This window comes from Strigops habroptila, chromosome 5, assembly GCF_004027225.2.
Source record: "Strigops habroptila isolate Jane chromosome 5, bStrHab1.2.pri, whole genome shotgun sequence".
NCBI classification, from domain to species: Eukaryota; Metazoa; Chordata; class Aves; order Psittaciformes; family Psittacidae; genus Strigops; species Strigops habroptila.
This window is the reverse complement of record NC_044281.2, coordinates 80,058,792-80,071,841: the sequence shown is the minus strand read 5'-3', so window position 1 is coordinate 80,071,841 and position 13,050 is coordinate 80,058,792.

Below are 13,050 nucleotides of genomic sequence, written 5' to 3'. Positions count from 1 at the left end.
CAGGGGCTTGGAGCAACCTGCTCTAGTGGAAGGTGTCCCTGCCCGTGGCAGGGGGTTGGAACTGGATGAGCCAACCCAAACCACCCTGTGATCCTATGAAATTATGGGTATGGGGTTTTTTGTGCAAAAATATTCTTTTCCCTTGTTTGGCAGCAGATAAAGGTACTGCACTGTAAAGGTGAGGCTATTTAGATTTTTATTAGGAAAAAGCATATCGTAAGGAATCTGAAGGCTTATATTTATATTCTTACTTAAAGCCAGGGCTAGAAAAAGATCTTTCAGCAAAAGAGAGAACAAAAGCAGCATTTTGTGACATGTTCTGTTCCTTGCTTGGGTTAATTGTCAGGTCAGAGCACTTCTGAAGCACCAGCCCATCTGCTGTCCTGAAGGGCAGTGTAGCACACTGCAGTCACTACTGAAAGGTCCATTTGTCTGCTCTTCTGACTGCAGGTTTCAATAACCTTGGCTGGGTTTTCTGTCTGGAGAGGTGCTGCTGGAGGATTGAGGGCACAACCTGCTAATGGGCTGCTTGGGCTGGGGGCTAGACACGGTGGTGGGTGCATGTCAGCTCCTAAGGCTGGCATCATTGCTTTGCTTAACGGATCCATTTGAGCAGCAGAGGAAGTGCTGATGTGTTAATACCAGCAGTAACAGAGCATAAATGGTAAAATGACCTGAGAAATATCCTCTTGGTTTAGCCTATCCTGTGGGATAAGCGCAGTATGTGTGGGCTGGTGGATGCAAGGAAAGTGGGAGTTTGCTGAATGACACAAGTCTCCTGCTAAATAAACCAGCTGGAGGACTGAAACAGAAGATGTAATTTGCTTGACAATGTAATTATTTCACTTGACAAGGTAGGGAAGGACTTTGCTACAAAACATCCTAGAGCTCTTCTCTTGATTTCTGTTTTCATTCCGTCAGGAGGATGGAATTGGAAAGGAGTTGAGGAGCTGACGAGGGAGCAAAAGAGTCAATTTTCCAGAATTCTTTAGAGTGTTAAGAAGTTGAGTTATTGCTGATATAACTAAACAATAATGTTCAAAATAAGCTATAACATGGTGAAGCCTCTAAACAAGTTCGGTAACTCTGCTTTATAGTAAAGGAACCTCTTAAAAGCCACAGTACCATCAGGGTGTCGTTGGCTTAGTCCTCATGCAGACACAAGAACAGCAACTCCACCAAAGAGCTTTTCAGCCTAATTAAGTCTCACTCAGACTTGCAGGATCTTGAATTTTTTTGCATTGCTTTAACACTAAAAAAATTCTATTACATGCCCCCAAAAAAACCCCTCTATAAATTGTTAGCCAAAAAATCTTCTCACTTTAAGTTTGCAGTCATAGAGATAGAGGTTTTAGCTGATATACTTGGCTCTGCAGTGCTGTTCTACAGATGAGAGTAAGTTCCCTTGTCTTTCCTCTATTTGCAATAAAGCTGTAGCCAATATGCAGAGTGAGAGCAGTAATTCCATTAAAATCATAATCAGGTCAACAAAAAGGTTATTGGCTAAAAAATCATGGGATTAAGGTAATTATATGTATACAGATGTGTAATAAATGAAGCTGTATCAATTATTTTCTGGGTTGGAGTGTGTAGGATGGATTGATTCGAAAACCCTGGATGTTCAGGCATGACTCTTGGGGCTTGGAACAGGCTTCCATCATGAAACAGAAAAAGGAAACAACAAGAACAGGAAGGCAAAGGACAGAGCAGACTCGCCTGTAGGAGCTCAGCGTTAGGAGCCATCTGCACTTGGCAACACCACATCAGTGCCAGAAAACCACATTATCAAGGGGATGAATTCCTGGTGTCTGCCTGGCTCTGAATGCTTTAAACACTGCTGTTAATGGGAAAGGATGGACCTAAAAAGAATCAGAGTAAAAAACAATTAAACAAACTGGTTATTTTCTGATGGTTTTTATGCCAAATTCTGGATTAATGAGCAAGATTAGCCTACAGGCCCCTGACTTGGTAGAGCACTTGATACCTACACATTTTCAGTTAAATCTGCAGCTCAGTGGATGTGTTTGGTGCTTGTCTCCGAAGGGAAGAATTACTCACTCTTAAAATTACTTGCTGGCTGCTAGCATGGAAAAATGTTCTTTGTATTTCTCTGCCCTGGACAGGAAAGCTTTCAGATGTTTATTTTAGGTACCAATATTTCCCTGTTAAATGATATGTGAACATCTGACAATCTGTTTATGTGTTCCTTTTCAACGATGCTCCTGTGAGATGAGTAAATGTGATTAATCTATTTTACAGGCAGGGAGCTGGAGCAGAGAGAAACCAAGGCTAAGATCCATGGGCGCCTTAAAATGCCCAATGCAAAATTTAGAAATAAAAATACCAACCCCTCAAAAAACCCAACCTCAGTCAATATCTCATTGAAATCTTCCAGCATCCCTCTTGGTAGGTTCATCACTGTCCTAGACAAGGAAGGAGATGAATCTCCCCTGAAAGTCCAACTTGGCATATCTGCTCTAGTATCTAACCAGATAACCCAGAACAACTCCAAAAGAGGCAAATCAGAAATAGAGAACAAAATAGTCTAACCTTTCTCACCTTTAGCATCACCACTGCTGCTGTACCACTTCCCATCTGCCAGGGCCCTGCTGTCAGCAGCACCTACAGCTCCAGAGCAGGCAGATGAAGGCATTTAGTTTTATACTCCTAATTATCAGTGGTACAGCCAAAGAGGTGTTCAGAAACCCAGAACCTCTCTCAAATCAGGGTATATCTCTTATTTTTGGAAAGGTACCCACAGACTTACATTGTTCTGTCCTGACCTACTTTGAAAGACATTTCTAAAATAGCTTATTTTTTATGGCAATAATTGAATAAGCAGACAAAAAAATAATGCTGTGGTGCCCATTTTCCACACAGTTGTGCAAGCACTGTAAAAATGTGCCTATTAATAGGAAAAATTAAATTAATCCTTTGTTCCAGAGGGAGAAAATTGTCAATAAAAGCTAAAGAAAAGGACAACATTTTCTAGTCTGCCATGCAAAAAGCACCGCAGAATACTTTGGATTATGAAATAAGAAGGAAAAGTATAATATAGGAGGAGGAAGCAGCAAGGATTGTCTCTTTGCTGAGTCTTTTGGTGTAGCATGTTCTTTCATGTCAAACTTGCTCATGGGAGAGTAGCTTCCTTCTGCACCCCATTTTGGGAGTAGCTGAGGAGGAACAGAGGGTGCATTGCACCATCTCCCTCGGCTTGTTGTGCCTTTCATGCTGCTTTTTTGCTTCAAAGAGGGTCCTCTGCCTTAGATACTGCAGCCAGAAGAAGCTACAGTGAAATTTTTGCTTTCAGCTGCCTTATTCCTGGTTTTAAGACAGTACACAAAAAAACCCGCCATGAAGTGTAGAAATGCGAAACTGCTATCACTATGGCTAAGCTAATTTAGGTGGAAAAATATCCAACCCAAATTCCAGACAGGATATAAAAACTGCAACTTGACTTGTGAAGATTAAACCGAGGGCTATGTAATGTACCTATTTTCTCACCCACTCCATCAGTTGAATGCATAAAAAGGACTTCAAGGATGGGGCTTTGAACAACCTAGTGGAAAGAGTCCCTGCCTATGGCATGGGGTTGGAACTGGATGAGCTTTAAGCTCGCTTCCCACCCAAGCCATTCCATGATTCCATGACTCATTAAATGCAATGCTTTGCAGGCAGTAGCATGTTCTTGAATTAAGACTTCCTGTTGATAATGCACCTGTATAGATAAGCAGGTAGAAGTGAAGAGGCTCACTCAAGACACACTCCTGACATGCAGACTAAAATCACCACAGAGTTGGAAAAAGAAACCAATGACCAAACCTGAATCTGCTGGTCCTGCTAGTCTTTCTTTAGAAGCTGGATCTATTTGAGCAGCATCTCATGATGAATATAACAACCTGAAAATTATTCTCCAGTTCCCAAGCAACCACTCATTTGGAGGGTGGGGTGTGGCATTTTCCATTGACCTCCGTGAACCAATGGCAGTTGTAAAAAACTAAGAGGAGTCAAGTTTTATTCTATTTCTTCAGTCAGCGATTTTCTACAGTGAACAAAATCAGTACAGCACCGAATCTACATAGGGTTTTGGATGAGTAGACTGTAAAAAAACCCCACTGAAATGTTCAGAAAAGGTCAAGTAAAAGATGAAATGGCAAAACCTCACCAATATCTTCCTTTAACTCTTTGCTCTGCTTTGGTGACTGTAGTACGGTTATGGCTGTAACACTGAAACTGCTTGGCAGAGGCATATCCCATTATGCAAACCTGAGAATCTAGTAGTTTGGGACAGCCATTTGCTCTGCTCCTGATAAAGGTAGATCTACTGGCTTGTGTCTCAGCTGGTTAATTAGTAGTATCTTGCCCCATGAATGATGTGACAAACAGCATCGCATTGGCATAACACAACGTACATAAAATTCCCTAATGGAAAATAAAGAGAGCTCATGTTTTACAAACTGATATTTTTCCTCCCTTGTATAGTGCTAGATAGCAAATGGTAATGGATACAGGTTGAGGAAAATCTAAGGATGTTGCCTACAGCAAAAATGTTGAGACAGGCAAAACATAATAGTAGTTTTCTTCCCCATGCTGCAGATGTGTTATAGAAATACTGCAAAGTATTTAAGTGAGTACTTCTGAAATGTTCAATGTTAGGTTACAGAGAAAAGAGTTGATTTGGAGTTCTTGCTTGCTGTGCTGAAAGGTCACTGCGACCAGCTTAGGTTTAGATGTGCTTAAAAGCTCTGAAACAAAATTGAGGAAACAGCGACTCTGCAGAGGAGGTTGTGGGAGAATCCAGGGACTGGATTTGTGTGGTTGTGATTTTTTAGCAGTATAAAACACTTTGCAGGGAAAGAAGTGCCAGGAGATGGCAACTTGTGCCCCGAACACACATATATCCGTGCACAGGCACCATGGGTGCTGTTTGCAAAGCACTGGTGGGGCTGGAGGTGGTGGGGCAATGGAAGTTACTTCTAAACTCATAAATACAGCAAAACCCCTCTGTTAGTGCAGGATCTACTTTCAGGCAGGACATGAAGAAGAAATTCTTTATAATGAGGGTGATAAAACACCGGCACAGGTTGCCCAGAGAGGTGGTGGATGCGCCATCCGTGGAGACATTCAAGGCCAGGCTGGATGTGGTTCTGGGCAACCTGATCTAGTTGAAGGTGTCCCTGCTCACTACAGGGTTGGACTAGATGAGCTTTGAAGGTCTCTTCCAACCAAAACCATTCTATGATTTACCTGAAAACTGCCATCTTTTGCATTTTAATAAAAGATGATAAACTTGCTGCTGCTGCAACTGATTGGATTTGAGCCAAGCTGGGTTTTTTTCTCCATTCACACCTGAAAGGCTGTGAAGTCAAGTCAGGTCCTGATGATGAGGAGCTTTTCACATCAACTTTAAAATGCCTTTGAAGTCAGTACTGTTAGAGCACAGAAATGAATTGTGGCTATAACCAGACTGGATGAAACACAAGCCAGGACAGTGATTTTACACAAAGCTCTGTGCTGTTCAAACACACACGTGTAGCTCCAGCACACAGCATTTATAGGAGAGGGATTTTTGCCTGTAAGAGATGTCAGGCAGCTGTCAGTTTATTGCTGGAAAAGCTCTTACCCATGTGAAATGAGTATGCCATGTCAATGTGAGGTGAATAACAGGCATGGTGTGGGTACAGCCATTGGAAAAGCCAGCCTGTGTAAAGCAATTCATCTCAGTGCAGCAGCAGCAGCAGCATCTTCCTAAATCCTGATTTACAGTCTGGCCCCCATAGGTTAAAATAAATAAATACCACCTAAATATTAGAGTTGTAAGTGGATGCATAAAGCTGAAATTAAATGCAAGTGCAATGCTTTATTGAAATAATGTTTCATTATCTTGTCCATAAGAAAGAATTTGTGTTTTTTTTAAAGCAAATAAAAGTGAGGGTAGCGGCAAAAACTATGGAGTGACAACATTTTTATTCATTATTTTTAACCTAACAATTCTACCATTTAAATCAGACAAAGGGTATTATTTTTGTGATAAAAGGCAATTGAGAATCTAAATGAGAAATCAAATGCTTTTTCATGCTGATTTATTTTAGATTAGGAAAACTTAAACCAGATGTAAACATGAATTACTGAAGCATGAAAAGGGAATCACAGTGGAGTGATAAATATCTGAGCTGTGTTGTTATAGGTGAAGATGTGCATTAACTAAAATAAATGGATCTGTAAGCTTTCCTAAAACTTAATTAATGCTGCAGAACAAAGCAGAGATCAATTATCAGCTTGATATCTTGGCACAGATAAATGTGAACTAAATTAGCCATCCAAAAATATATGTTATCAATATCATATTGAACTGATTACTGTCATAGGGTAGAAATGGATCCCACAACAGCCTAAACACAGAATCCTCCATTATACCCAGATGTTGGAAATATAAGAAGTATATCCATAAACTCTAACTTTCCCTTTGCAAAATACACATCTACTGAAATAAATGAGGAGCAAGAGACTAGTGATGTACAGATATGGTAAATATGTTTCTAAGCCTACTCAGGAGCAGGCACGACTGTTTTTTTACTAGAATAAGAGGATTTACTGCTGAGCTCGTGGACAACTATCATGAAATTGTTAGTTACTGTCGTAATTTGGTGGCAGTATTGCATCGGTGAGACTAAGATGTAATTTCCTTGGGTCTGGTAACTCTTCAGATACTTTCTTTTTTGCTACTTCTTTCTGCTCCTCTTTAGGCTTAACTTTATTTGCTTGTAAGTCTGCAGTGGAATTGGGATTTTTCATTAGTCATTTTACAGTGCAATGTTGTCTTCATCATGAATGAAAAGCAGATTTCCTGGTTAGGAAGTTCACACGTACAGGTAAAATGTTCAGATGAAAAGTTGTCCTGGAGGACATAGTTTAAATTTCTCTAGATTCATTTATTTACTGCAATCTCAACATTATTTGTAATGAGGGCAAACCAGAAACGTCCTATATCAAAGCATCCCAACTAAGACTTACGACTCCAAGAATGCGTTTATGTATTTATATAAGAAATATAAATTAATAGTGCATTTAATTCATTGCTTCTGAATCTACCTAGATCTTCACATGTTAACATGCTCGATCTGAATTTGCTGTTGTATTTATAAAACAGATTAAAGCTCTTTGCAGTCCAATCAGTGCACAACCTGGTATTCACATGGGGATGGATGGATGAATGGAGAGATAAATGGATGGATGGATGGATGGATGGATGGATGGATGGATGGATGGATGGATGGATGGGTGGATGGATGGATGGGTGGATGGATGAATAGATAATTGAATGGGTGGATAGGTGAGTGGATAGATGAGTAATGGAGAGATGGATGATGGATGGATGGATGGATGGGTGGATGGATGGGTGGATGGATGGATGGATGGATGGTTGGAGAGTTCTGTGTTTTCCTTCTCTTATCTGCCAAATGACATCTTGTGGAAGCTAAAAATACATGAGCTGGGTGTCTTGTCACTGGAATCATCTTCTTCATGATCCCTAATCTTTCTAAAAGCATGACAGGTTGCCGCCCACCTTTCACACAGTTTTATTTAAAGGCAATGGCTCCATTTGAAGGTTTTCTAGTGCTTTTTGTCTCCATTTTAAAAGGGCCCAGCTAATGGTGTAGGAGGCTGTGAGGCGCTCACGCACTGCAACCTCTGCTTAAGCAAGGCATTAAAAAAATTCCAAGGCAGAAATAAAGTATCCGAAGGATGGGTTTAGATCTCTTCAATCAATCCTATTGATCAACCCTAATTTGTTTATAAAAGGGTCTCTTTGAAGATAGTCTTAATTAAGTGGAAGGAAAAATAGCATGTCATTAATGTGAAGAGAGCAATATAGACAGCTAAATAAATATCCCATCACCAAAGACACATGCTGGTGTTAAACCTTTTCAAGAGGATGATTAGGGAATCTCTAAATATAAAGGTGTTTGTCCTTTGATCAAGGACTTCTGCTTGAGTCCCAACCAGATAACAGACAGCTTCCTCATTTGCTGTAGTCACTGAATAGCAACGAGTGTGTGCATGCAGCACACTGGGAAACTCAGCCTCAACAATGTATTTTATACAAATGTTTGCATACTGCCCAGCACCGGGGGACCCATTCCCAGCGGGACCTCAAGCAGCTGCTGTAATCCAGGGAAACCACAGAAGTCCTGCGACTCATGGGGGCTGAGTCAAAAGTTCACTCTGATCCTTTGCCTGTAGCCACAACCCACAGTGAGCTAGATTATAAATTAAGCACAGCATCTCCTGCTGAGCTAATAACTGTGTTAAAAACATGAATAAATAGCATTTCACCTCTCCCATGCTGCTGCATTGTGTTCTGTGGCAATACAACCCTGCTAGCTGCATTACACCTTGTGGTAAAATACCATGGACTCAAAATCATTCTTTCCCCTAGAAGGGTTTTGCTCTGTTGAGGAGTATTTAAGTATGTTGGTTGATCATGGCTTGTTACTTAGTTTTTACAGTTCCTTTGAAGTCATCAATATTCCAGCTTCTTTTTGTGGCAGAGTTAGCTCAGGGGAGAGGAGAAGGAACGTATCACGCATTCAATTCCACAGCTAACTGCTTATTGGGAGTCTGATCCTGTAACCCTTAATCAAGCAAAACTGCTGTCCTTAGCGAGAGCGGGTGAAAATGCTCCAGGATACTTCTTTGACTTGTTTTCATCCTGATACTCATTATTTGAAGATTACATACCCAGTAAGTGCAAAACCGGGGAACTGTTTTTATGTCCCTGCAAGAGAGACATCTCATCTCGTCTCGAAAAGGCAGCTAGCAAACAGAAGCCTTTCCCATAAAGTGCTGTGAATTGCTTCCTAGCTACAAGACCAGCTTGTGGAGCTTTTATTTCCATTTCTCTTATTAACTATTAATAATGATGTATGCTCTTTGAAGTACACTCTGTTTCCACATAAAGAGCATAATGTAATGGCAATGACAAGGCCTAAGGTAAATCTGGATTTCTAAACAAAACATTTTTAAATGGTAAAGCAGTTATAAGCAAAACAACGCAAGAAGAATCTTAGTCACTTGAGGTACTGACTTTTAGGACTATCAGCAGATCTCTGACTAGATCAGATTAAAATCACCATAGCACACAAGTAAATTTTCATGAAAAAAATGAATTTTAAATATTGATGACAAACTTTTCCTACAAACCACTTTAAAAAAATAACTATAGCAGCACACTAACATCACTGAAATAGTCACACAAGAGTTATACAACTAGTAATATCATATAATCATCATAGAATCATAGACTGGTTTGGATTGGAAGGGACCTCAAAGCTCATCCAGCTCCAACCCCCTGCCACGGGCAGGGACACCTTCCACTAGAGCAGGTTGCTCCAAGCCCCTGTGTCCAACCTGGCCTTGAACACTGCCAGGGATGGGGCAGCCACAGCTTCTCTGGGCACCCTGTGCCAATGTCTCATATCCATTCAGTGTGTTAACATAAATCATTTGCAAATCCAGCTCCATTCCTTGAATGAGACCAGTGCCATCTGTGTGGGGCAAACTCCCCAATGTGTGGTCATGATTTGCTATTATATTAAAGGAAAGTTTAAGTTCTAAAGTAGATAGTGTATAAGAAGATACACAGCCAGGACTTGTGTTCTTTTCACTGAGCCAGCCAGGTTGTTGCAGGCAATCCTTGTTACCCTCTGCAGCTTATCTGTTCTGCTCTTCGCCTGACATCTCCCGTACCATATCCTAACTAAGCTTCCAAGGAACATGGTAAAATACGCACAACAGATGAGAGTTATGCAACTTCTTGTTACAATAGAAATCTCTTCCCTGCTGCCGACTGGGGAGTTCGTGCTTTGTAGGTCCATGCTCCCATGCCTTCAGGTCTGCTCAGCCTGGTTTTGCCAAGTTCTGATTCAAAAGGTACAAGAGTGAGTAGATCAGGGGCAGAGAGGTTACATGCAGGGAAGGAACTGCAGGTAGCAATAGCTTTTCTGAGTGCTTTTTCCTTTTTAAACGTCTCAGCAGCTCTGAATGCCTCAAACAGTGGAATTATGTAAGTCCTGCCAGGAAGGCAAGAAAAGCAATGTTACGTTAGCTAGAAGGTAAAATGTGCAAAATAATGCATTTATAGGGTTCTCATATACAATTATTTAGCATGTAATTTAAAAAGTAAACAAGAAACAAAGAGGGGGAAGGCTAGAGAGAAAGAAGGAGAAAAAACCAGAGATGGAGACAGTCCTCTAAGTGGATGCAAAATGATTCCACTGAAGCTAACACTATGCCACCTTCTGCTTTTCATATTTCTCAAAGAGATCCACAGGAATGCGCTCCATGAAAGTCACCAGAACAGGTAAAACTAAATCTTGTGGAAAAATGTACAGGTGGTGGGGATCTGCCAGTGCAACCCCTGCTGCAGCTCTCTCCCAGACAGCTCTCGCATTGGTGGTCTAGTGACCACCTAACACTGGTGATGCTCAAGTGAAGGTTCTAATGCTGAAACCTCTGGGCATCATCCCTTCAATAAAAATCAAAGATGACTGTATCAATGCATTGAGTAATACAACATACTTTCTTTAATATTACCTTAACATCTATGGTAATTCACGGTTTATGTGAATAAAACGCATGCAAAAAACATCTGCATGATTCATCCAATGGCTACTTCAACAGTATTCTTCCCAACGTCTAATCTCAATCTCCCCTCTGGCAGGTTAAAGCCATTCCCCCTTGTCCTGTCCCTACAGGCCCTTGTCCAAAGCCCCTCTCCAGGTTTTCTGGAGCCCTTTTAGGCACTGGAGCTGCTCTAAGATCTCCCCTCAAGAAGCCTTCTCTTCTCCAGGCTGAACTAGCCCAGCTCTCTCAACCTAAGTTCAACCTCTCACCAGCCTGACAATAACTTACTGCCAGCAGCCACATCTGCTGCTGCACCTCCAGGAAATATGCTGGGATGAATAGCACCAGCCTTGTTGTCCATGGTGGCTGCCCTGGCTGCAGCAGCACTGACACATGCTGGGTCGGGACAGAAGCCTGGGACGTGGGTGCAGAGGAACTGAGCTATCTTGGGTAATAGAAAGCGATAAACCTGTCAGCCCCTCCATGCTCTGCCCATCACTCAGAGCTCTCACTCGGCCCACGCCAGCCGGGTTTAGCTGTTTGAAGATGGAGTCACTCAACTGCAAAGGGCTCTGGTTTTGCCCATAACTTTTCTTTGAGGGTCACTGCAGTCATTTATGCTATCCGTGCCAAATAAAGCATTTCCTTTAATACATTAAAAATGAAACCTGGTGAAGTGATGCTGCTTTCTGGATGTGTTCCTGGGCACTCACGTGGGTCTCTGCGTAACCAGAGCACAGAAGGAAAGGTGATGAAACAAATACATCTTCTAGGTCAAATCTTGGCCACCTGAGTTAACATCAGAAAGCTCTTTGACTTTCCTTTTGCTGTTTCAGTGGAGTCAGGATTTAATCAGGAGGAAATGGAACTTTGTAACTCAGGTTTTAGACAACAAAAAAACCAACCAGAGTTGTTCTCTACCACTGCACTCCACTGAAAACAGTGAGAATACTTTGAATAGAGCAATTAACAGAATATGCTATTTAGGTTTTGATTGATGGCTAGGCTGAAGAAAAACACTGGATTTTTTTTTCGTTAAGCTTTACTGTGCCTCATTCAAATAACTTCAAAATAAATAAGCTACCACTGTTCCTTTCTTACGGCAATTTTGTTAGCATTCATTGCAATGGATGGCTAGTTTTTGTTGCTGTTGCTATGGAAGTCTTGTCTTAAGGCTTAGCAGAGAAAATAGTTTGAAAGATGTAAATGGGAGATTGACTCAAAGACATTGATTGTTTGTAATTTCATTCTCTTCTTGCTATATACCTTTTTTATCAGAATAGAAATGTAACTTCAGTTTCAAAGTTATAACAGAATTGTTACATCAGAAAAGAATTCTATCAGTGAATATAAGAGACTTTGTGGGCAATATAGACCTTGAAAATGACAAGGAGACTTGTGAATGATGCACAACTCATCACCTTTTCAATCCAGGGAGTAAAAATATCCAGAGTTTTGGAAAGTCTATTTTTTATTTATGTCCTTTAAAGAGAAAAAGTAAGTCAAATGATGCAAAGAGCTCAGAACTTGTATGTTAGGAATGATACTCAAAAAAAATAGGTTTAAAGCTAAGCCTGTCTTGATTTATACATTCTGGATTCTTGAGAAATAAGTATTATTTCCTATTTGTAGACTCACATATGCAGCTTGGACCAATTACTCTAGAAACTTCATTCTTTACATACTGCATATATGGCTTGGGTTTTGCAGGTTTTTTTTTTTTCCAGGCAGTACATTCCATGAAGAAAAATAATAGAGCACTGAAATTCATAGAATCATAGAATCATGGAATAGTAAGGGTTGGAAAGGACCTTAAGATCATCTAGTTCCAACCCCCCTGCCATGGGCAGGGACACCTCGCACTAAACCATGTGGCCCAAGGCTCTGTCCAACCTGGCCTTGAAATTGACTGTGAAAGTGTATTCTATGAATCTCTGGGACAAATTAGCTATAAATCTTTTTATGCAGTATCTTGGCCATTTAAAGGTAGGTAGGTAGGTAGGTAGGTAGGCAGGCAGCCAGGCAGACGGATTGATAGATCTAACAGGTCTACTCAGGGATTGGAAACCCATTTGGAATATTGTCCTGAGCCGCACTGAAATCACAACAAAACTGCTCAGCCAGAAATGTACAAAGGGACTAAAACTGGATTTTATATTTGAGCAAAGAATGTAAAGACTTTCAGCTCTTGCAGTACATAGACTACTTGTAGCAATTAAACTGCTGTGTTATTCTTGATTACATGAGAAAGCTGGGGCAAACATTTACAAAAACGCAATACTGCAGTCCCTTTGATAATCAGATTTATGTCCTTAAGCTCCTCAGCAACTTTTGAAAATGGATTATAAGCAACTTAGTCACTTAGGTAACATAGCCATTTCTTAGGAAATACCCTGAACCCCCCAAAACCCAGCAATAACTTTA